We start from the raw sequence: 22724 nt of genomic DNA on the forward strand, positions 1-22724 counted from the left end.
TCAGCCATGTCAGTTATTTGGCCAATATTTCAAGAGGTTTGGAGTACAAGCATGGGGAAATCTTACCGCAACTGGACAAGACAGAGCAGATTTGGTCCCCATAAGGAAAGACAGCATTTTTTTTTGATTAGATTAGACTTACAGTGTGGAAACAGGCCCTTCGGCCCAACAAGTCCACACCGACCCGCCGAAGCGCAACCCACCCATACCCTTACATTTACCCCTTACCTAACACTACGGGCAATTTAGCATGGCCAATTCACCTGACCCGCACATCTTTGTGACTGTGGGAGGAAACCGGAGCACCCGGAGGAAACCCACGCAGACACGGGGAGAACGTGCAAACTCCACACAGTCAGTCGCCTGAGTCGGGAATTGAACCCAGGTCTCTGGTGCTGTGAGGCAGCAGTGCTAACCACTGTGCCACCGTGCCGCCCACAATTTCATGAGAGGCAGATCAGAAAAGGTTCACAAGGACGATCTCTGGTGTGCTGCAAGCAAAGGCTAAACAGATTGGGACTTTACTCACTGGAAGAATGAGAAGCAATCTTATGGAAACAATTCTTAAGGGGGTTGACTGGTTAAATCATGAGCGGAGGTTATGTATTGTGGGTGTGTTTGGGACCAAGGGCACAGCCTCAGAATAAAGGGATGTCAATTTAAACTGATATGAGGGGGAATTTCTTCTGAGGGTTGAATGCCTTTAGAATTCCTTGCTACAGAGAGCAATGGGGGCAGAATCCTTGCGTATATTTAAGACTGATAAGAGATTTTGATCAGTCAGGAAAATCAAGAGTTAAGGACAAAATGCAGTCAAGTGTAGATGAGGAATATTTGATCAGCCATGAATCTATTGAATAACAGAACAGGCTTGAGATCCCGTTTGAATTTTTAGTGGCCATGTGATATGATAGTCTTACTGTGATAGCTAGAGTTGCTGAGTGCAATGAATACACTGACCATTTCGAAGCAGCAAATGTTGTCAAGCAGGGGTGTAACATGGCCTATACACTATTCAATAAATTCTTTGCCATGTTTTCAGAGGCATTTAGTGCAAAACAGTAATGGAAATTACCCCCACAGATGCCAATCACTTCAACCGGAGGCTTACTGATACCCACACTAAGACAGAAATGATGATACAGGAATTTTTATTTGCCATGATTATACTCTGTTATACTGCTAAAATGGTCTTCAAAAGATTTTCAAAATTAGCTGATGAGCTCAAAAAAATAGCTGCTCCAATCACTGTCAAACTGACTATACCCTTCCTCCTATAATTATTAACAACACAAACCGAAAGACTGGATCATTTCACCCATCTCCAAACCACAATGTTCAAGACAGTAAAATGGCCCCTGCAAGCTTAACAATTGTCTATTTCTGTAAGAGTTCTGGAGGAAATGAACTTTCAACAGCCCTAGCTCTATATAAAACTGTGGTAACACCACTTCTCCGACAAGTTTGCATCCTAGATTACCTACTTCAGCCATATTAAGTAGTTGGACAGGTTTCATGGAAGATGCAGAACATCAAGCTAATTCAAAAAGTAGAAACTGCCAACCATTAAAGAATTCATCAGAGCCCAGCTTCAATGAAGTCTACTTTCATATACTAAAACCCAAGATGGTCATGCATTCTCAAGTTAAACTTGGGCACGACATGCAAGATAAGGTACAAGAAATTTTTGAAGACTACCCTCCTCAAATGTGGCATCTCCATCACAGACAGGGAGAAAGCAGCACATGAAGCATTGGTGATATTTCCTTTAAACAACAAAAAATACAGACAAAGTCACAAAGGCAAGTTAGAAAAACTGGGCAGTCCCAACAGAAATCAGACAGTTAATCAGGAAGAGTACATAAGGTCTTGCAAGTGGTTCAGCACAGATTTAACACAATGTAACGCATTTCATTCTCATATTATGAGAAATGGTTGAATTGTCTATATTCCCATATTTGGGGGTTCCTGAGGCAAAAACCAAAACTGATAGACAAGAATATTTATCTTGATAGAAGCATACTCCACATAAATTGCCTAACAGTCTGGAGGGTTTATAAATTGACTACCACACTTCTCAACAGGTCACCAGTGACTGCAATTCAGTCTACTAGTAGTAGTGGAAACAGCATCTCGCTCACTTACATCAAAAAGTAGTTGCTCAGCTGAAGAACACAGCTAAGACAAACATTCTTAGATAGGTGTTAGGCAGACTGATAAAAGGCCTTGAAACATGTCCCCAACTCTCTTTCAGACCAGAAATTGAGAAGTAACCCCATCACATGAAAATGCAAGATGGAGCTACACTCATCATAGATTTGAGACAATGTCTAGGGTGATATTAAAATTTTGAAAATATGGTTATCTTTTGATGGTTAAACATCTTTGCTATTCTTTTCAAAGCAATTTAACTTCGTCTATGCCTCATGGGGCAGTTAACTTTAATATCCAGTCACCTTTGCAACAATGATCCATGATAATGCTGGTTTGGCAAATATTCAATGGATATGTGAACCATACAGATTGAGTTCCTAGGTTCAGTTTCTGGTTTGTTCCAAGTTAGCTGGCTTCAGGAAGGATGAAGGTCATAAACAGGTCTTGTATGACCTACGTTTTAAGGGAGGAACAACTCGAGATTTTCTTTGAGAAGTCTGTTGAAGTGTGTTCATGTCTGGCAAGAGCATAGTACACATTAAATGATTATTCTCCATGAGCTCAATGACCATGTTCAAATGTGGTCACAATCTTGCTGAGGACGGAGTGTTGGTCCCTCATGAAACCAGCAGCAAAGATGAACTAGGAACATTGAACTAAGAGATAATGCAATAAACTGAAAATTAAATCTATCGTGGCCTCAAACTGATAGTGAAACAAGGCGAAAATGAGGACTTGCAGATGCTGGAAATTAGAGTCAAGAGAAAATCACAGCTGGTCAGGCAACATCTGAGGAGCAAATAAAAAAAAGAAAATAAAAATTACAAAAAAAAAAATCGACATTTTGGGAAAAAGCCCATCAGTAATCAGATGACTTTGGAACCAGAATAGGGGGGGGTCAGTGAGGTTCTAATTGGAAATCAAACTCAATACCTCAAAGTGGTAGAGAGGTCATCTTCAGTAAAGATTCTCAAAATCTCACTGCACAAGGGTACAGACAAAACGTTAGATCATGGATTAGCTCAGGTAGACATGAGCGCCTCCATTTGCTCAGTCCTGACATCATTATAAGCCTTGGTCCAAACAGGGACAAAAGGGACTGGAATTCCAAGAGGAGGTAAAAACACTCCACCTTCGACATGAAGGGTCACATTTGAGAGCACGAATTCAAAGAGATCTAATAAAATAGAAGGATAATATGAATCAGAAGTATTCTCTCTGCTGAACAGAATCAAACCTAGCATGAAGGAAGGTGGTGGTTGTGGCTGCTGGAAGTCAATTGTCTCAGCCCCAGGACAACTCTGCAGGAGTTACTTACAATAGTGACCTCAGTCCAACGATTATGAATGACTTTCATTATAGTGGTCAAACTGAGCATTTTTGTTGATGATTGTGAAATGTTAAGCACCGTTCACCACTCGTCAAACACTGAAGCAGTACATGTCCATATACACCAAGTCCTGGACAACATCCAGGATTGCAGCAAGTACCAAGTGACATTTGCACCACAGGTGCTAAGCAATTACAATGTCCCAACCATTGTCCCAAGATATTACATGACAGTACCATCAGTGAATCCTTCAATATTAACAGTGGGGCAAACTGTTCTGGATCAATCATAGCAGGTCAGAGGCTGGGTTTTCTGACGAGCCAAAACCCTTCCCACCATTCACAAGGCACAGACAGGAGTACAAGTCATGAAATACATTCCATTTGCCTGGACAAATACAGCTCCAACAAGATGCTTGATTCCATCCATCACAAAGCATATCCACCTGAACATTTAATCCATCCACCAACACACAGCTACAGAGTTTATCTACAAAATCCACTGTAATGACTCACCCATGGTTCTCTGACAGCACCTTTTAAACCCACAACCACTATCATCTGCAAGGACAAAGGTAGCACATGGAAGGGAACAATCATCTGCATGTTCAGCTCCCAAACACAAACATCATCCTGATATGCAAATCCCTAACTGCACCAATGCAACTCAACCAAATCCTACAACAATATTCTGTCACCTTCACTTTTTTGGTAAATAATCAATAGACAGGATTTGATTTTCAGTAAAACTATATTGAGATCCGTCACAGAAATTTTATTTTAAAACAATAGCAAATTGCCCTCATACTCAAGTCCATGTGAAGATTTTGAAGGTTTCACGGGGACATTTCACAAAGATATTTGCTCAAAAAAAAATTTCACGAATACACTAGACAACCGAACGTACAAAACATGCACAGTGCAAATAACTCAAAACGACAAACTTATGTCAAAAGCTTTGCTTATAAAGCAATGTATTACATAAAGGAAAGGTCAGTTCTGTTAGATCACAACCTATACCTTAGAGGAGTTGAAATACTCAACTTTAATTTCCTGCCATTTTGCCTCTAACCCTTGATTCCTTAAGTGATAAAAGTTTATCTATCTCAGCCTCAAAGGTTCACCCACAAGAACAAATGGTAACGTAGTTTATAACGACAAGGGCTCTTGTGGTGCAGTGGTAGTGTCCATACCTTTGAGCCAGAAAGCTGGGTAAAAACCCAACTGCCAACCATGTATCTGGACATAAAAACACCCCCACAACTACAAAACAGACGAATAGGAAGACACACAGGATCACTTCCTTTCTCAACCGAGACCAAATAAAAAGGCATCCACCACTGGATAAATGACAAGTTAGACCACAGCTTTCCTTGGGGTGGATGAGACTGGAGTGGGAAATGAATCAAAATCCATGTAATTATGAGCAGAGGACTCCATAAACCACAGGGTTACTAACTCCAGAATCCTTTGGTTATCTGATCCCAGATTTAGACCACCAGGCCTCTCACTGAATACCCTGCAGAAATAGCATGTGGATGTTGAGAATAGACAGGCAACACTCACTGGCACCAAAAGACAACCAGTAGAATGCAAATCAAAATGCATCCTGGAATGAGTCAGCTTCTTCAAGAGAAGAATTAACATTACGGGCACTAGGTAGATACATCTTGGCTTTCATTTGTAACCTCGGGGATCAGTTGATGACATCTTAATGTTATGAGTGACATGATCCCATTCAACATTTTATTCACTGAGCAGGTTGGTCATGTCACCAAATCTTACAAGATTTGCTTGAAAGATGTCATTCCAGTTAGGTTTTATTCAGTAAAATACTAATTTTAATTTACAGCCATTTAACACTCATCCCCTGAGGGCATGATTTTATAGATTTATCTTCTGTGACTTGTCTAATTTAACATGTTTGGATTCAGTTATTTTCAGGCACTGTCCTTGGTGTTGATCACAAAAAACGAATTGCTCCGATATTTATCAGTAAGTGTTAATAACAGGTCACAACTTACTTTTTGACCCATCTAAATTCCAATATTCAAGGAAATTAATTAAGAGTGAGGGAAAGCAACTAAGAATGACACGTGAAAATTATTTTTTTCAAAAAAAAGCCCCAAAATGTTTTTCGTCAGAGCCAGCACGAACAGGTTGAAATTTCACATGAAACACATTGCGAATGGACTATATCATTTTGAAGACAGACAGACCCTCACTCTGAAAAGGCAGCGTTTTCTCCAAAATCCAAACACCTGCCGCGAGAAAATAAAACGTAAAAAAAATAAAATTATATTCTCCACAGCCCGCACCTCACCTCAAAAAAAACGCCCTTTACAAAGTCAACGAGGCAAACGAGAAGCAGGCAGCGGGGAAAGGAGAGAGGGATAAAAAAAAGGGAAAAAAGTTAAGAGCGGGTTGCTAGTCCCTTACGATAAGGGCAACCTTTTCGGGTGAAGGCAGCAAGGGATTAAAGTTTGAAAGGCCGGCAAGGCCCGAAAGCATGAAGGAGGCAACGGTTGCATTGAGGGAGGGAGAATTTTTTTTTTGGGGGGGGGGGGGAGAAATGGGGCGTCAAAGACAGACAAGGAGAGGGCAATCGAAGCCCTTTACACGGGGCCGATGCTTCCCCCGGTGGTACAGCGGGGCTGAGGGATGAGGTGAGGCCCGGGGTTGGAAGCAGTGGGGAGCAGGCCGCTCCCGCTGTTGAGACGGGCAGAGGGGAAAAATAAAACTCGAGGCGAGCGAGAAAGAGGCCAGGGGCGGTGGGCCCGGGCTGGGTTTTTCTCCTCCCTCCCTCCGCCCCGACAGCGTTGCACATTGGAAGGCGAAAGGGAGAGAGAGAAAAAAAATCATGTCAAGAGATCGAGGCCATTTCCCATTAAAAGAAACGGTACAAACGCCCCGTCCGTCCGCCCGCCTCCCACACTCACTGTCTGTCACCCCCCCACCCCCCACAACCAACACCCACCCCTTCTCCTCCCACCATACACTCACTCACTCCCTCCCTCCCTGCCGCTTACCTCCACTCGCTCTTGCTTCTGCCTCGCCGCGCCGCTCCTCTCGCCGAGCCAAGATGGCGCTTGCTTTGGAGAGGCAGAGGTTGCGATGTCTGACAGAGGGAGCGGGGCGGCCGGTTTCGCAGCCGCTCTGCCTGAGTCCCTCCGAGCGCCGCCGCCGCCGACCGCCATTGCGGCTCTACCCCCCCCACCCCCCCTTCTCACAGCGCCGGCCTCCTCCTCCCCACCCCCACAGGCGCAGGCCTGAGCAACCGAGCACCGATTGACAACACCAGACAGACCGCGCCTCCACGGCCCACTGTTTTTGGGAATGTTGGGCACCTCTCGCCCGCACACCGATCCGCCCTAGATCGTCAAGGAAAGGGGCAAAATCAGTGGGCTGAGGCGCGTGTGTCATCGGTCGGATCGATCATCGACTCTCAGGCCTCGATCGACGGAAAATGCCGAAGTGTGCGTGACGGCGTTCGGCCGGGGCTGGGATGGTTGACCAATCAGGAGGCCGCTTCTTGATCCTCGTGCGGCTCCGCGAAAGGAGGGGCGGGGTGCTTTTTGAGGGGGGTCTAGGGAGGAAATGGTGCTTCCTCTCGCGATATCTCGTCTCTAACGGTCCGAGCGTTTCAAAAAGTCATGAGGCGCGTTCGGCTCTTGTCAATCACTGAGGGGTGGAGCTAATGGCTGTTGGTGATTGCGGGAGCACGTGATGCGGGTAGGTGTCACGCACGTGCTTTCACCTTGTTGCTTGTTGTTGTGTGTTAACGCCATGGACTCTGCGTGGCTCCGGGAGCTCCTCACCAAGCGGCTCCGGATCAGGCTGGAGTGCGGCACGTATGCGGGCTGTCTCCGGCATGTGGATGCCGCGACGAAGGCCGTCGTGTTGGATCAGGGTAAGAATTGTGTGCGGGTAGAACGTGCATAACGCGTTTGCTTGTAAGAAGTAGTCCAACAGAATTGTTTGGAAAGAATCAAAATTAGAGTGGTGCTGAAAAAGCACATCCGAGAAGTAGGAAAATCGACGTTTTGGGCAAAAGCCTCCAGGGTGGGGAGTTTAATGAGAGGGGGTGGGTCTGGGGAGAAGGTAGCTCAGAGTGCAATAGGTGGATGGAGGTGGGGATGAAGGTGATAGGTCAGAGAGGAGGGTGGACCAGACAGGTGGGAAGGAAGATTGGCAGGTAGGACAAGTCATGAGGATGGTCCTGAGCTGGCAGGTTGGAACTGGGATAAGGTGGGAGGAGGGAAAATGTGTCCATATTGATGCCCTGGGGTTGGAGTGTTGTGAGGTGCTCTTCCTCCAGGTGTTGGGCGGTGAGGGAGTGGTGACGGAGGAGGCCCAGGGCCTGCACGTCCTCGGCATTTTTGGCCACTGGGTGGTGAGGTTGATTTGGTGCGGGTGTCCCGGAGATGTTCCCTGAAACGCTTTGCAAGGGGGCGTCCAGTCTCCCCAATGTAAAGGAGACCACATCGGTAGCAATGGATGTGTGGAAGTGCAGGTGAAGCTTTAGATGTGGAAGGCTCCTTTGGGGGAGGTGTGAGTGCAGGCTTTGCAATTCCTCTGGTGGTAGGGTAAGGTGCCATGAGGGAAGGGTGGGGTTTTGGTGGGGGTGGCATGGACCTGACCAAATAGTCAGACGGAACAGTCTTTGCAGAAAGTGGATAGAGGTGGGGAGGGAAATATATCCCTGGTGGTGGGGTCAGTTTATAGGTAGTGGAAATGTTGGCAGATGATGTGGTTTATGGTGGGATGAAAAGTTCTGTCCTTGTTATGGTTGGGGGTGGGGGGGGAGGTGGAGAGGTTTGAGGGCGGAGGTGCAGGACATGGATCTGCAGTCTTCACGTTTACCTAGGTTTATTTGGAAACACTTTCAGAGTACAGCTCCTTCATCAGGTGGTGATTTTTAACTTTGTCCACCCTAGTCCAATACTGGCACCTCCAAACATATGGGAAGTAGCACAGTTGGGAGAGAAAGGGTTGATTTTACTCCGCATGAAGCCCAATGAGAAGATTAAGGTCCCCACTCTGTGGATATCTCTGAATGAGATAAATGTCCCTCACAGCTTACCCCTCTTCTCTCCTTCCCTTTGCCATGTGCACCCTTTCCCCTTTGCAGCCACGTCTCCTCTGTATGCAATCCCTCACCTTCTTGTGAGTTTCATAATTGCTATTGTTTTGACACTGACCTGTATTTCCTAACTCTTAATGTCAAGTGTTTTACTTTGAATCAGTCAACAAAGTCTATCATATCAAAAGTTTGGGACGTAGAACGCACTTGTCAGAAATGGGGAATGTGCTCCTACAGGTGGCTTAATATTGTTGTAGACCTATTTCACAACCCCTCAATCAGATGCCAGAAATTCAACTTGAGATATCATCTATCATCAAACAAATGTTTGGCAACACTACATTGTCAACCATGTGAGCTGAAAAGGGCAGGCTGTTAGTTGCAAATAAAAGGGGAGGGATCAGTGGGATTTGGTCGCCAAGAATGTATGTTGTGACTTAAAATACTCATCTGCTGGAAACTATGGAGCAGCAGATGACTTGAAACTAAAAATGAGGGTGAGGGATTAAGCTGGAATAGATGTAGCAAACAAAGGACTAGAGATTCAAGAGTAGGGACTGGAAATGCATTATAGTTAGTACAGTTAATGAAAGTTCACATACTACAAATAGTGGTCGAAGTCATTTAATCACTATAGTCAATTTGTTTTGAAGAAATGCAGGATCTAGCAGAACTGACTGTACGAGCGATCAAGGTCAAGGGACAGGGGAATTAATGCAGGAATAGTCAAGCTACAAAGATGACAAAGGCAAAGCTAAAGGCCTTGTATATGAAGCTACATAGCACTCTTAAGACAATAAACAAATTGATAACTCGCATTGAGCAGAATAAATATAATCTAATGACCATTATAGTGACAAAGCTGCACGATAACCGAATTGGGTTATAAACATTGTGGGGTATGTGGCATTCAAGAAGAATTGGTATGATATCTCGAGATGACCTTGGCTCAGCAGATCAGAATTAGGGAATAACACAAGCATGGATAGAGAATTGGTTTATTGGCATAAAAATGTATGCATAATACACTTTTTTCAAACTGACAGGATGAGAGGAGTCCAACGGGAGGTCTTGCTGTGGCCTCTGCATTTTATAATCTAGATCAATTACTTAATAAAGGCATTATAGCTAAATTTGCGTATGTCACAAAGATGGGTAGCAAGGTATTGTGAATTTGATATAAGGAGGGTGGGTATAGATAGGTTGGATGGCTGGGCAGAGATATGGCGGATGGAATATAATGTGGGAAAATGTGAAGTTATTCTCTCAATGTTTTGTTGCATTGTACAAGGCTATGGTTAGATCCCCAATTAAGTCCTCCATTACGTTCTGGCCACCACAACTTAGACCATAAGATATTGAAGCAGAAACAGGACATTCAGCCCATTTGATGATGATTGATACGTTTCTCAACCCCATTCTCTGCTTTCTCCCCATAACAGTTGATACACTTCATCAAGAACTTATCTATCTCTGTCTTGTGTACATTTAAATGCCTTGAACTGCCATAGCCGCCTTTGGCAATGAGTTCCATGGATTCACTACCCTATGGCTTAAGAAATTCCTCCTCTTCTCAGTTCTAAAGGGTCATCCCTTCACTCTAAGGCTCTGTCCTCACATCCTAGTCTTGCCCAAATTGCGCTCACTATTCCAAATGCAGTCTGACCAGAGCTTTATGCAGTCTCAGCAGTACATCTCTTGATTTCTAGCCCTCTTGAAATGAATTTTAACATTGTTTTACCTTCTTAGCTGCCAAGTGAACCTGCACTTCAGCCTTGAGAATCCTAAACTAGGACTCTTAAGTCCCTTTGTGTTTCAGACTTCTGAAGCCTTTTCCTAATCAGAATATAGTTTACACTTCTATTCTTCCTCTGAAAGTAGATAATCTCTCACTTTCCCATAGTGTACCCTATCTGCAGCTTCTTTGTCCAGATTATGTGGTGCTGATGAAGGGCTCCTGCCCGAAACATTATTTTCCTGCTGCTTAGATGCTGCCTGACCTGCTATGCTTTTCCAGCACCACTTTAATCTCCAGCATCTGCAGCTTCTTTGTCCACTCTACTAGCCTGTTCAAGTCGTTCTGCAGTCTCCCTGCTTCCTCACACCACCTGTCCCTTCACCTATCTTGGTGTTTTCTGCAAACTTAGCAACAATACCCTATGTTCCTTCATTCAGATGTATAACATGAATAGTTGTGGTCCCAACACAGAACCCTGCAGAACTCCATGAGTCACTGGCTGCCATCCTCAAAAAGATCCCTTTATCCACGACTTCTGGGAATAATTTGGAAGTGGCTCTGAAAGATTGAATTTAAGTGGCAGGTTGCACAGACTGGGCTTAAGCATGAAAGATGAAAGGGTGATCTAATTGAGCTATTTAAGATGATTTAAGGGATTTTGAGGTGGACTCAATAAAATTTGCTAACATGAATATAAAATCAAGAGGCCTGAACCTCATTGTTAGAGCCAGACTCTTCAGGAGGAATATCATGTAGCACCACAAGGTAACAAAAATCTGAAAAACCTGCATTAGTAAAGCTTAAGAAGCTGGATAAAATGAACATTTCAAATTGATACATTTTTGGGAATGGAGATTTTAAAAAAAGCAAAGATGGGCAAATTGAGTTAAAATATAGGTCAACCATAATCTAATGGAACAACCACTCAGGTTCATGGAGCAAAATGACTTTTCTCTATCTCTGTTTGAAATTAATCAGTTTCTAACATTTATCTCTCTACAGTTGAAGATTTAGAAAATAACAGGAAGCTGCATGGTGTCAAAATGTTTTTTGGTTATGAGATCCGAGATTGTAAGTAATTTTACTGATTTCTCCCTTGTTCTCTGAAGTGTATTTTAGCTGTTTTTAATGAAATGTTAGGATATTCAATCCAGTGCTGTTGCAGAAGAGAGATGAATTCTTTCCTCTAAAGAGGAAGAATTGAGAAGTTAAGTATGTATACTCACTTGGATTGTCTTGGTAATCATTCTGAAATCAACCTATTTAAGTTGTCGAATCAATACAGAAAGCAGCTTGCAAATAAATAAATATGTAAATACACAAAGTTGCATTTTAGGCAGAAGGACAGGATGAAGTACTAACTGGATGCTAGACGTGACAGAAATACTTAGCTGAAATAATCTTATGAATTGAGAGCTCAAGTTCAGATTAAATGTGTCCAGTTCTGGTGTGGGTGACACAGAATGTTAACACATTCCTGATTGCAAATCTGCAACAACAATTAGAAGAACTGACTGGAAACTAGGTGCAATTGGTTTGCAAATTGTTCTTCAACTCTTGTACTTTTCATCAAGTTGCCACGGTCTGTGCAGGAACATGGGCAGAGTGTGAATTCCATTTGCCTTTTTCATGTCATAGATATCGAAAATATGGTTTCTGTTATTGCTACATGCTGTAGTCCATAATTTATAAAGGTGAGCCTTGGACCACTGCTATTTCTACAACAGGCAACTGATGGGCCAGAATGTTGCCCTCATAAATTGTATATGCAACCCACCAGGTCTTGCCTGAGATACACAGGAAAACAACTAGGTAGAATTTTGGATGCTGGAGGATTCTTCATCCAGTCAAAAGCTGTTCCTGACCCCCATTTACTGTTGATAGGATGGAAATTAAGTGAGAAACAGCTGATGCTTAGACAAGCAACACAAAATCGGATAGTAAGTATCAACAACCTGATGACAACAAGTGTGTGTGAGAATGCAATGTAGTCCAGTTAGAAAAGCTTTGATCAGGTTTGTATGCAATAAGGAAGTTGGTCATGCATATACATTTGCTTTATTTCCAGCATTCCTCAAATTTTATTTTGAAATTGATGTCTAATGTTGTAGCAAACCTTCGCATTTCAAATTTGCTCATGAGCTTCTTAAGTGAGAAAAAGTATTGTGGTCTCTTGCACCAGACAGTTGGACAGCTGTCTTCTTTTCGGGGAGGGAAAAAAATTAGTTACACAAGTGAGTCGTAACATTGCCTCGCAATTTTCTCTTAACATGAGACTGAGGAGCAGAGTAGACAATTCAGCCCCTCGAGTCTGTTAGTCAGAGATGAACAGCATGGAAACACTCGTCGGTCCAACTTGTCCATGCTGACCTGATGTCCTAAATTAATCAAGTCAGATTTGCCAGCAATTGGCCCATATCGCTCTAAATCCTCCCTATTCATATACCCATTCAGATAACTTGTAAATGTTGTATTTGTACCAGCCTCTACCACTTCCTTTGGCAACTCATTCCATAAATGCACCACCCTCTGTATAAAAAAAGTTGCCCCTTAGATCTCTTCCCCTCACCCTTAAGCTGTGTCCTCTAGTTTTGGACTCCCATACTCTGGAGAAAAGACTTTGTCTAATTACCCGATCCATCCCTTTCTAGAGACCGTGAGAGAGAGGGAGTGCTGAAATCTTCCAAACCTGGCAACAGCATTATAAATCTTTTCTGAGCCCTTTCAAGTTTCACAACATCCTTCCTATAGCAGGGAGACCAGAATTGCACACTACATTATAAATGTGGCACAACCAATATCCCTTCTCGCCTGAGTATGACCTCCCAACTCCTATAAGCTCTTTCCAATAAAGGAAAGCACACTAACACTTTCTTCACTATCTTACCTACCTGAGACTCCTCTTTCAAGGAGCTATGAACCTGCATTCTGAGGTCTTTGTTCGGCATCATTCCCCAGGACCTTACCATTAAGTGTATAAGACCTTCCTGAACTGTCTTTCCAAAATGCAGTACCTCGCATTCATCTAAATTAAACTCTTATCTGCCATTCCCTGCCTTTTGCCCTTCTGATCAAAATCCGCTTGTGCTCTGTGGTAACCTTCTTAGCTATCCCCTACACTCAATTTTGGTGTCATCTGCAAACTTACTAACAGTAGGTTCACATCCAAATCATTAATATAAATGACAAAGCGATGGACCGAGCACCAGTCCTTGCGGCACACCACTGGTCACAGGCCTCCGGTCTGAAAAGTAACCCTCCTCCATCACCCTCTGTCATCTACTTTCAAATCAGTTCTGTATGGCTAGTTCTCCCTTTATTCCGTGTGATCTAACCTTGATAACCAGTTTACCATGAGCAAATTCATAAAGATCATGTCCACTGCTCTGCCCTCTTTGTTACGTCTTCAAAAACCTCAATCAGGTTGGTGAGACATGATCCCCCATACACAAAGCGAGGAAGGATTGGCAGCAACTGATAACAGGAGAGCTGTGATAAGTTGTAAGAGGATGGCTCATGTTGTATGGAACATACAAGATCTGACAGCTTGAGAGCAGTAACTTTGTGTGGCCTCTGATGTCAATGTCAGGACAGTTAGGTCATCTCGCTCCGTATCATTCCTGCATATAGTATTTTGGCAAGCTGTTTTGGGTATAACAGAGATTTAGGCTGGATTTTGAAGATCTTTGAGGTCAATTGCATATAGAGTCATAGAGATGTACAGCATGGAAACAGACCCTTCGGTCTAACCCGTCCATGCTGACCAGATATCCCAACCCAATCTAGTCCCACCTGCCAGCACTCCAAACCCTTCCTATTCATATACCCATCCAAATGCCTCCTTAATGTTGCAATTGTACCAGCCTCCACCACATCCTCTGGCAGCTCATTCCATACCTGTACGACCCTCTGCATGAAAAAGTTGCCCCTTAGGTCTCTTTTTTATATCTTTCCCCTCTCGCCCTAAACCTATGCCCTCTAGTTCTGGACTCCCTGACCCCAGGGAAAAGACTTGGTCAAGGATAGGACAAATAGGCACTCATAATTTTGTAAATCTCTATAAGGTCACCCCTCAGCCTCCGATGCTCCAGGGAAAACAGCCCTAGCCTATTCAACCTCACCCTATAGCTCAAATCCTCCAACCCTGGCAATATCCTTGTAAATCTTTTCTGAACCCTTTTAAGTTTCACAACATCTTTCCAATAGGAAGGCGACGGAATTGCATGCAATATTCCAACAGTGTCCTAACCAATGTCCAGTACAGCCGCAACATGACCTCCCAATTCCTGTACTCAATACTCTGACCAATAAAGGAAAGCATACCAAACGCTGCCTTCACTATCCTATCTACCAGCAAGTCCACTTTCAAGGAGCTATGAACCTGCACTCCAAGGTCTCTTTGTTCAGCAACACTCCCGAGGACCTGACCATTAAGTGTGTAAGTCCTACTAAGATTTGCTTTCCCAAAATACAGCACCTCTCATTTATCTGAATTAAACTCCATCTGCCACTTTTTAGCCCATTGTCCCATCTGGTCCAGATCCTGTTGCAATGTGAGGTAGCCTCCACTCACTGCAATGCTGCTGTGTTCACCTAACTGCATTCCAAGGAATGGAATCTTCCTGGTTTGTGTGGCTCATCAATTATTGGATAAGCCTACTGACTGAAAGTAGTGAGGATCCTCTCTTTTTTTTGCGGTAAAATTTCTGAAATTGCATGCAAGTAATGTAAAACAGATTCTATTTCTTAACTTGTGAATGTCCTGTTTGTTTCAGTGGAGATCCTTGATGGTTTGCCCACCAGATCCATGAATAAGTCAGCAAATAACAAGTAGGTGACAGCTTGCTCACTTGCAAGCTTTTCTCATTTTAACTCCAGTGACCCATAAACCCACAATTGCTGTTATCACACTCCTTATGCTGTATTTTACTGACTGAATATTGTACTTTTGAAGTTTCACTGTTCAAATCCAGTCTAGTCTACCATGGTCTGAGCATTTTGAGTAGCTTACATTTCTAGTATTATTCAGCAACCCAGTAATGGCAGAAGAGTATACCTTGTGCAGAGATATAACCATCCTTTTCTATCCTCGAAGACCCTCAGCCACACTCAATTATTCCTTGAAATGATGCAGAGATTGTTTTTTATTATTCTCCACAATGTCGTCTTTTGCAATGACTGAAATTTACCATTTGATTAGATTACCTGCAGTGTGGAAACAGGCCCTTTGGCCCAACAAATCCACACCGACCCTCCAAAGAAAAACCCACCCCCAGTATATTTATCCCTGACTAATCCACCTAATACTACGGGCAATTTAGCATGGCCAATTCACCTAACCTGCACATCTTTGGACTGTGGGAGGAAACTGAAGCATCCAGAGGAAACCCACACAGACATGGGGAGAATGTGCAAACTCCACACAGACAGGTGGAAATTGAACCCGGGTCCCTAGCACATTGATTCTGACATCTTCAGTATCATCACTTAATAATCAAACAACTGGCTTTGGAATTGTTCCTGACATTTTTCTCGAAACAGCCCTCTTTATTTGAAGTACACCACAAAACCAACACTCGTATGCTGGAGAAACGCAGTAGATCTAGCAGTACCTGTGGAGAGAGAAACAAACTTGACATTTTGAGTCCAGTATTCTCTTCTTCTGAACCTGTTCAGAATCTACTTATTTTAATAGATATTTTTATTAAACTTTTTTCTTTATTTACAAAGCCTTAAAAAGTTACAACACCAGAAAACATTTTTCGTTGTTATATGTATATAGAATAGAGAAAAAAAGGAAAAAAAACCCCACAACCACAACAGCAACAGTACACCCAAAATACAACTATACTTTTGTACAAAACAGACAAATCAATAAAGATCATTAATGAACAAGCAAAACAGTCCAACACAACAAAACATTAGCTCTCTACTTCCAAGAGCACGAAGTATTGCGCATAAAATATTTGGAATTCTTCCTTGAAGGACATCAAGTACACTAAATCAGAATGCCATGACTCACGAAAGCCCTAATTAAAATGGCAGATAAATGTGCACCCAAGTAATCCAGAAAGGGCTGACGTGTCTTATGGAAGTTTTGTTTTCTGGTGCACAATTTTTGTGAAAACATCCAGAAAGATAAGCTCCATAAGGGGGTGGGGGTTAAAATAAATTTTTCCCTGCGCATAAAATAATGATATTAATAAGTTCTTTTTTTCCCATGATCATCCAAAAAGGGTATATTGGGTAGGCCCAGGAGGAGAGAGGTTAACCTCTGCCCTCAAGACCCTCTAATAACCCGTGCCACAGAACAATATGTACAGAGCCTGTGGCAGGACCAGAAACAATGAGTGAGAGTACCGATGTTTACCTTACATTTAGGACAAAAGGGTGATCTTAGAGCATGAGAGATGGTATGGAGTGTGATGGAGCCAAGGCAAATCTTTAGCCCCCCCCCAATGCCTCCAAAGAAATGTGGACCCCTAATTCCCTTTCACAAAGCTGCTCAACGTCTTCTGAAGGATCACCCTCCAGCAAATGATAAGGCATACTAATATAAAGTACCATCTTCTCCATAATAGATCTGGAGGGGTTGGTCAACAGCGTGGTCCCTTTCTGAATAAAATTCCTGACCTGAAAAAAAGCAGATAAGGTCTTTGCTAACTCGACTATATATTTACGAATTATTTGGTCAAAGGATATCATTATTTCACCTTCGAATAAATCACCAGAACAGGAAATTATCCTCACTGCCCAAACTTTAAATCCATGGTCAGTTACCTCTGGTTGAAAATCCAGCAGATCCGCTATGGGGTAAAAAATGACATTTTGGAAATATTACCCTCCCTCTGCTGCATTATGCCTTAACAGTATTAAAAACATTCAGATTATGGCAATATTCCATGGCCATCTTCATTTTATCTCCGAATAAAAAGCTGGTGAGGCGACATCTGGGAGGCCTAGAATCTATTTTAGCAGATGCCTCCCTCTCTCCTCCCTGTATTTTCTTCAGTGAAATATGTAGTATTATAAAAGGCTGATAATGTAAGTGAATGGGACAATGGTGGTAATGTCGCTTGACTCATTTAGACACTTTTGAGGGGGCATAATTTCAGATTCCATATTTGGAGTTCTAAAAGTAGTCTTTGACTATTTATAGTTTTTATTGGGAACATAAAGACCTACTTCCATCAGTCTGAGAGGTCAATAACCAGGAGACATGGATTGTATGTAATTGGAAAATAATGGAGGAGTAATTATTTTTTATTCATTCATAAACCATTAATGTCGCTGCTGGCCAGCATTTATTGCTTGTCCCCTGTTGTTGTCACCCACAGGGTGGTGCATCTTTGAATCTCACTGTCGGGAAGAATCGCAGAGACAGAAACACTCCTCACGTTTTAGAAAAAAAAATTTGAGAATATAGTTGTGGTGCTGTAACCTACAATGTTATAGACCAAGACCTGGAAGGTCAGATTAGAAACAATGATACCTCTTTAGACTGATACGAACATAATGAACTGAATTTCCTTATGCTTTGTATGCTCTTGTCTCCAGTCTTGAAGTTCCTGCCCCTCCTGAGATATATTTGTAGCAAACTTCATGCTATCTTGTTGAGTGCCTGTCTTGGTAAAGTACTATTACACACTATTTACAATTTGTGTCACTTCTCTATTATGAATATCATGTTAACGTTGAGTAGGATGGAGCCCCTATGGTTACTAGTATGTTTGAAAAGGTCCTTTAATCAAACTTCAGAATCATTGGTGTAAGCTATCGAGCAATTTTTCTCACTACAAGAAAAGGATAGACAGGATTGAAAAGTCGAAGTTCTAAATTGAAGGAAGGCTAATTTTGATGGTATTAGGCAAGAATTTTCAAAAGCTGTTTAGGGGTAGATGTTCACAGGTGAAGGGATTGCTGGAAAATGGGAAGCCTTCAAAATTTAGGTAATAGGAGTCCAGAGACAGTGTATTCCTGTTAGGAAAAGCTGGTAGGTATAGAGAATGCTGGATGACCAGAAAAATTGAGGTTTTGGTAAAGAAAAAGAAAGAAGCATATATCCGGTCTGGACAGGAGAGTACAAAGTAGGTGTATGCTTAAGAGGGAAATCAGGAGGGCAAAAAAGGGGACATGAGATAGCATTGGCAAATAGAATTAAGGAGAGTCCAAAGGGATTTTACAAGTACATTTAAGGACAAAAGGGTAACTGGGGAGAGAATAGGACCCCCCAAAAATAAGCAAGGCAGCCTATGCGTGGAGCCGCAGGAGATGGGGGAAGATACTAAACGAGTATTTTGCATCAGTATTTACTGTGGAGAAGGACAGGGAAGATATAGAATGTGGGGAAATAGATGGTAACATCTTGAAAAATTTCCATATTACAGGGAAGGAAGTGCTGGATGTCTTGAAATGCGTAAAATTGGATAAATTGCCAGGACCTGATCAGGTGTAGTGTCAAGAATGTGGTGCTGGAAAAGCACAGCAGGTCAGGCAGCGTCCAAGGTGTACACTCTAACTGTGGGAAGCTCGGGAAGTGATTGTTAGGCCCCTTGCTGAGATAGTTGTATCATCAATAGTCACAGGTGAGGTACTGCAAGACTGGAGGTTGGCCAAGATGGTCAGGAAAAGCCAGGGAATGATCAACCAGTGAGCCTTACACATTGGTGGGTAAGTTGTTGGAGGAAATCCTGAGGGACAGGATGTACATGTATTTGGAAAGGCAAGGACTGATGAGGGATAGTCAGCACAGTTTTGTGTGTGGAAATTGTGTCTCACGAACTTGAGTTTTTTTTTGAAGAATTAACAGAGGATTGAGGGCAGAGCAGTGGATGTGATCTATATGAACTTCAGTAAGGCATTTGACAAGTTTATGGGAGACTGGTTAGCAAGGTTAGATCACATAGAATTATAGGGAGAACTAGCCACTTGGATACACAACTGGCTTGAAGGTAGAAAAAGAGGGTGGTGGAAGGTTGCCTTTCAGACTGGAAGCCTGTGACCAGTGGTGTGCCACAAGGATCTGGGTCCACTACTATTCGTCGTGTATATAAATGATTTGGATCTGCCAAAAGGAGGTACAGTTAGTAAGTTTTCAGAAGACATCAAAATTGGAGTTGTAATAGACAGCCAAGAAAGTTACCTTCAGACTTCAGATGGACTGAGGAGTGTCAGATCAAGTTTAATTTGGATAAATGTGAGGTGCTGCATTTTGGAAAAATTCTGGTCTCCTTCCTATCAGAAAGATGTTGTTGTGAAACTTGAAAGGGTTCAGAAAAGATTTACAAGGATGTTGCCAGGGTTGGAGGATTTGAGTTATAGGGAGAGGCTGCATAGGTTGGGGCTGTTTTCTGTGGAGTGTCAGAGGCTGAGGGGTGATCTTACAGAGGTTTACAAAATCGTGAGGAGCATGAATAGGATAAATAGACCTATAGATAAAATTTTCCCTGGGGTGGGGTGTTCAGAATGAGGGCATTGGTTTAGGGTGAGAGGGGAAAGAAAAAGCAGAGACGGAAGGGGCAACATTTTCACACAAAAGATGGTGCATGCATGGAATGAGCTGCCAGAGGAAGTGGTGGAGGCTGGTGCAACTACAATATTTAAAATGCATCTGGGTGGGTATCTGAGTAGGAACGGTTAAAAGGGATCTGGCCAAGTGCTGGCAAATGGGACTAGATTGGTTTGGATATCTGGTTGACATGGACAAGTTGGACCTAAGGGTCTGTTTCTGTGCTGTACATCTCTATGACTATGACTAATTCTCAGCCGAATCCATTCAAATACACCAAAAAAATTGAATGAGGCTTCATGAAATTTCTTTTTGAAGATATGAACAAGGCACAAGAGCAGGTTATTTGGTCCCTGTTCTTTCATCTGAAAGGTCATAGTTGGTTTGATTATATCCTGGAATCTACTTTTTTGTGTACTTTGATGACCTTTCACCACTTATTTAACACATTCAAGGCTCTGCTTTCAGAAGAGTTCCAAAGAATCCTGACACTCAGAATATTCTGAGTGTGTGACCCTGATATTTAAGTGACCCCAAATTCGTGTTCTCTCTCCTAGAAGAATCCTTTTCCATCAACCCTGTCTTAAAGACCCCTCTGCTTCTGAATTGTTTCAATCAAACCACCTCTTACTCTTCTAAACTCCAACGAATACAAACCTATTCCTGTCTGCCATTCCAGGTAGTACTCTATTCAACCTCTGAAATGGTTTCAATGCATTTACACCCTTCTTCAAATAAGGTGATTAGGTACTATACACAATACTCCACATATGGTTTCCTTCGTGCTCTCTTGAACTGAAGCATGGCTGCATACCTTTGTTTAGTTCCCCTTACTGTAAATCCTAACAATCTATTAGAATTCTTAATTACTTGGTATATAGAATTTTAACCATTGGTGATTCATGCACTAGAACGTACAGATCCCTGTGCATCTCCAGGCTCTGCAGTCCTCCTTCAATTAGATAATATGCTTCCTTTTCATTCTTCCTGACTAAATGGACAATTTCATACTTTCCCACTTCATGTTCTACTTGCCAGGTTTTTGCCCACTCTCTTACTTCTATTTTTTTTAAACCATCTCGCATGCTTTCAAAGTTTAGTTTCCTACTATCTTGAGTCATTCACAAACTTGGCAGCCAAACATCCCTTCATCCATGTCATTTCTGTAAATTCTGTAAACAACTGAGGCGTCAGCACCTATCCCTCTGCCACAACATTCTTTTTCAGCTGGGCAAAATGTAATGATCCAGTTATGCCTAATCTCTGCTTCATGTTTGCCAGCCAAGCTGGTATCCGTGTCATTAAACTAGCCCCTCCCCAAAGCCATCAAATCGTACTTCGCACACTCACTTTTCTAGCCACTTTATCAAATGCCTTCTGCTTTGTTGCACTCAAAAACTGGCAATCTGTTCTCAGGTAGATGACAGTATAGCTATTCAGCTAGCTAGCCATCTGAAAGTTCATGGCATCTCCAACTCTCAGCTTTTCTCAAGAAACCTTGGTTCACAGAAGGTATTTTCTTGGATCTAATTCATTCATTCCTAATAGTGAGCTTGTCTTCTTTTTTGGAGTTATGACTAAGTTTAGCTACTTTTGCCTCCAATTTTTAACATACTAAGAAGTTCTGGATTCAGGGCTTCAGGTATATTTTAGCACACCACTATGCGAATGTTGCACAGTTCGGGATGCCATCTTTCAGATGAGATGCCAAACAGTGGCCCTGGATTTCCATACAAATAAATGGATGTACAAGATCCAATAATACTATTAACAAGAAGAGGTTCATTGAGTACATATTTACCCCTCAACGAACGGAATTTTGAAGTAGAAACGGATTATCTGATCATTATTGCTGTGTGTAATTTTGTATGAGGTTGCTGCATATATTTTTTGTAACTTTTAAAGTGTTTTGAGACATCCAATACTTGGGAAGAGCGCAACAAAAATGACTTTTTATAACAAATTTATTAATATTGTCCAGGCATGTGTTGTATAAATGTTAATCCCTGCTTTGTTGAAACTGGTGAGAGAACAGGTGTAATTTATCCAGTTTTGAGAAAACGTGTAGTTCAGGTTGAGGTTGCGGATGTAATTTTGCTTGCTGAGCTGGAAGTTCATTTTTGGACGTTATATCACCATACTAGGTAACATCATCACTGAGCCTCCGGTGAAGGACTGGTGTTAAATCCCGCTTTCTATTTTATTTACATTTGTAAATATAAATATGTTTACATTTCCTTGGGTTAGTGATGTCCTTTTCTGTTTTTTTTAAGAGGGTGGTAAATGGGGTCCATGTCAATGTGTGTGTTGGAATGCCATGCTTCTAGATATTTTTGCACATGTCTCTGTTTGGCTGGTCATGGGATAGATGTGTTATCCCAGTCAGTGTGGTGTCATTCTTCATCTGTATGTGAGAATACTAGTGAGAGTTGGATCATTTTTTGGGTCTAGTTAATGTTCATGTATCCTAGTGGCTAGTTTTCTGTCTGTCCATGTAGTGTTTGTTACAGTTCTTGCATGGTATTTTGTAAATGATGTTAGTTTGGCTTGTTGTCTATGTAGGGTCTTTCAAGTTAATTAGCTGCTGTTTAGTGTGCTGGTGGGTTTGTGGGCAACCATGATGCTAAGAGGTCTGAATAGTCTGGCAGTCATTTCTTCTGAGATTGCCTAGGGTATTAGGGCATGTTTTGTCTGCCTGTTTGGGTTTGTTGCTGAGAAACTGGCAGAATGTGTTCATTGGCTACTGTTCTTTTTGAATACGCCGTACAGGTGATTTTACTCTGCTCTTCATAGTTCCTGTGTGCTGCAGTGTATGATGCCTCATTAAAATAATGTTCTAGTGCAGCTTCGCTTGTGGTATTGGGATAATTGCTTCTATAGTTCAGTATTTGGTCCATCTGTGGTGTTTTCCC

General features: G+C 42.3%; 1 protein-coding gene across 2 annotated transcripts in view; it reads right to left on the reverse strand.

The window, feature by feature from the left end:
• Nucleotides 1-6691, reverse strand: part of ino80 (INO80 complex ATPase subunit) — a 222552-nt gene extending 215861 nt beyond the window's left edge. For both annotated transcript variants that reach the window (XM_060828740.1, XM_060828739.1), the window contains exon 1: nucleotides 6513-6691. The gene's annotated coding sequence lies outside the window, so the exon portion shown is untranslated. The remainder of the gene's footprint in view (nucleotides 1-6512) is intronic.
• Nucleotides 6692-22724: the final 16033 nt, after the last annotated feature.

Source organism: Hemiscyllium ocellatum, chromosome 8 (genome assembly GCF_020745735.1).
Source record: "Hemiscyllium ocellatum isolate sHemOce1 chromosome 8, sHemOce1.pat.X.cur, whole genome shotgun sequence".
NCBI classification, from domain to species: Eukaryota; Metazoa; Chordata; class Chondrichthyes; order Orectolobiformes; family Hemiscylliidae; genus Hemiscyllium; species Hemiscyllium ocellatum.